The sequence below is a fragment of the Vicia villosa genome, linkage group LG3 (genome assembly GCF_029867415.1).
Source record: "Vicia villosa cultivar HV-30 ecotype Madison, WI linkage group LG3, Vvil1.0, whole genome shotgun sequence".
In the NCBI taxonomy this organism is placed as follows: Eukaryota; Viridiplantae; Streptophyta; class Magnoliopsida; order Fabales; family Fabaceae; genus Vicia; species Vicia villosa.
In genome coordinates this window covers 113,316,735-113,320,128 of record NC_081182.1, presented here as the reverse complement: position 1 = coordinate 113,320,128, position 3,394 = coordinate 113,316,735, and the positions used below count along the sequence as shown (strand labels likewise).

General features: G+C 39.5%; 1 non-coding gene across 1 annotated transcript; it reads right to left on the bottom strand.

Annotated features, from left to right (window-relative positions):
• Positions 1-1,341: 1,341 nt before the first annotated feature.
• LOC131593821 (small nucleolar RNA R71) lies at positions 1,342-1,443 on the bottom strand. Its single transcript, XR_009281200.1, has one exon. It is a non-coding gene; the product is annotated as a small nucleolar RNA R71 (small nucleolar RNA).
• Between the last annotated feature and the right edge of the window lie 1,951 nt (positions 1,444-3,394).

Genomic DNA, 3,394 nt, shown 5'->3' with positions numbered 1-3,394 from the left:
AAGGTCTCAAACGGACAGGTTTAGTAACTGTTTGGCTTAAATTTCCACAAAGCATTTTTTTGGTTCTGATTTCCTATTTTAATATTGAGTCGTATTTTTACGGAATTAAATTACATCCTAAGGTCTAAAATCAAAATAACGAAAGTGTGAGGTTTTTACCGAATAGCGGTCATCGAACATCAACTCTAAATACAGCGAGAGCGCTTTAGAGTTGATTATATTTTATTCGACTTTCAAAAATTATTTTCAGTCTGTAAAGATTTAGCGAGAGCGGACTTTAGGACTGGTAGTATAATCTGAGTCAATAAACATGAAAGTGTGAGGTAAAGGTTTTTAACTCGAATAACTTGTTCTGAAAAGTGACTACATTTATTTAAAATATGCCATTAAGTTGCTAAACCTGGAAGTTGGACTATTGCACACCGGTGTCTAAACACCTGATTAATTAATTATTGTTTACCTTAGTTTAATTAAGTTTCATTTCTAAACCAACGAATATCGAAATCCTTAGCTGCCAATTGCAACGAAAGACCGTATTATTTGACCCTCAGTCCTTGTGGGTTCGATATCTTTTAAAACTTAACGACTAAGCTGTATAGTTGCAGCGATATCCCGATTGACTTATATAAAATCCAGATCAAGTTTTTTGCGCCGTTGTCGGGGACTGATTTAAGTCAATAGTGTGATTTACCCGTTACGCGATAGACTAAGGCAACAAATTTTATTTCCTTTTTACATCGATTGTATGCCAAGTACTCGCTTAAAAAGAGATACCTTAGTACGAACGACGAGCGAACCTGAGCGTCTTATTAACGTAAGACGAGCTATCAGGAAATACTGTTCAGATCACAACATTCCCTTTCCTCTCTCAACTTCCGAAAAGGAATCAACCGCTAAGTCAGAATCTGACTCCGACCAAGAATCTGAAGAAGAAATCAAGCCGAAAGTAGAAATGGCCGAAGGACCACGAAACCATCCACTCAGAGAATATTCCACCCCATCTCAACTAGAGCCCCACAAGAGCATCATTAACCCTTCTATTAACCAAAACGATTTCGAGCTGAAGCCGTCATTGATATCAGCTATTCAACAACGTCAATTTTCTGGTGTTCCTACCGATGATCCTAACAAACATTTGGCAAAGTTCATCCAATTTGCTGATACCGTGATAGCCAATAGAGTAACTGCCGATGCAATAAGACTACGTCTTTTTCCTTTCTCCTTGAGAGATAGAGCTTGGGCTTGGTTGCAATCCTTTCCAAAAAATTCTGTCACAACGTGGGAAGAACTGAAGACTGTTTTCTTAGCACGTTATTTTCCTCCTAGCAAAACAGCTGCGTTACGAGCACAAATCAATGGATTCAGACAAAAGGACACTGAATCTCTTTTTGACGCATGGGAGCGATATAAGGACATGATGCGAATGTGCCCACATCACGGATTAGAAGACTGGCTCGTCATTCATACATTTTACAATGGACTGTTGTACAACACGAGGTTCTCAATATATGCCGCTGCTGGTGGCACACTTATGGATAAGCCGTATGACGAAGCCTATCAACTAATTGAAAACATGGCTCAAAATCATTACCACTGGGGAAGCGAAAGAACTCCTGTGGAGAAATCTCAAACAAAAGGTGGAATGTACGAAATTAGTAGCCTAGACAAAGTGAACGCTAAGGTAGATGCCCTTACCCAAAAGATAGAAAGCTTGACCTTACCACCCGCAGCCACCGTGGCTGCTGTAACTCCAAACTGCGAATTATCTGGAGTTCTTGGACATGCTGCCCCTGAATGTGCTATTTTGGCAGGAGTCTTGGTTGATCAAGTTAACTACGCTCACGGGAATCCGTATTCCAACACCTACAACCCTGGATGGAAAAATCCTCCTAATTTTTCGTACAAAAATAACAACGCTATGTTGTACCGAATCAAGCACCTGCTGTACCGCCTGGTTACCAAAAACCTGTTGCTAACATCCCTAATATGCCTAATGTTCCTAGAAAGTCTAACCTCGAAATTATGATGGAAAATCTCATTGCTACCCAAGCTCAACAAAATAAGGATTTCCTTAACCAAAATGTTCACACCGGTGAACAATTGAAGCAATTAGCAACTAAGGTAGATGCCCTAGCGACCCATAATAAGATGTTAGAAACTCATATTTCTCAAGTGGCCCAACAACAAGCAACTACTTCCGCACCTGCTGGATCGTTTCCTGGTCAACCACAACCTAATCCTAAAGGACATGCTAATGCCATAACACTACGAAGTGGAACTGAGTTAGATGAACCAATCGATCCAAGGCTTCAGAACCCTACCATGTATCAGAAACCTGATAAAGCGACTGAAAAACCAAGAGAACAACCTGAAATTGAAAAGGAGGATGAGAATGAAGAGGAATCTGAAAAGGAGAAACCTTATGTGCCTCCCCCACCATATAAACCACCGATTCCATATCCTAAAAGACTTGCTAAGTCTAAGAATGAGGTCCAATTTAAGAAAGTCGTAGAGCTTCTGAAGCAACTAAATGTTACCATTCCTTTCACAGAAGCTATTACCCAAATGCCCTCGTATGCTAAATTCCTCGAGGAGATCTTATCCAATAAGAAGAAGATAGTAGAAAATGAAACTGTTACGCTAACTGCTGAGTGTAGCACTATAATTATAAACAACATGCCTCCTAAACTAAAAGACCCGGGTAGTTTCTCTATACCTTGTGTAATTGGTAAATTCGTTATAGACAAAGCCTTATGTGATTTAGGAGCCAGTGTTAGTTTAATGCCTTTATCCATTTGTGAAAAACTCAAACTAGGTGAATTGAGACCGACAAGGATGTCTTTGCAGTTAGCTGATCGATATGTTAAATTTCCCGTAGGAATGCTCAAAAATGTACCTGTTCGCATAGGACAATTCTATATCCCCACTGACTTCATCATAATGGACATTAAAGAAAACTCTAATATCCCTATTATATTAGGTAGACCATTTCTAGCAACTGCTGGAGCCATTATAGATGTGAAGAAAGGAAAGCTAACTTTCGAGGTAGGTGAAGAGAAAGTAGAGTTTATTCTCTCCCAATTCTTCAAAGCCCCAGCCATAGACGATTCGTGTTGTTTCTTGGACGTTATTGACGAATGCGTTAAAGAAATGGAAAAACAACAAAACACCTATTCTGAAGTGTTGAAAATACCAATGCCACCTATTTTTTAGGACGATAACTGGCGTGAGGAACACCAAGACAATAATCTGAGCGAATGCCTTGCATTAACTCATGATCCTATTCCTTGCCCAAAGAAACTTGCCATAGAACTTAAGACACTACCCAAAGATTTAAGGTATGAATTCCTAGATGAAGAACTTGAGCGACCTGTTATAGTTAACGCTAATCTTG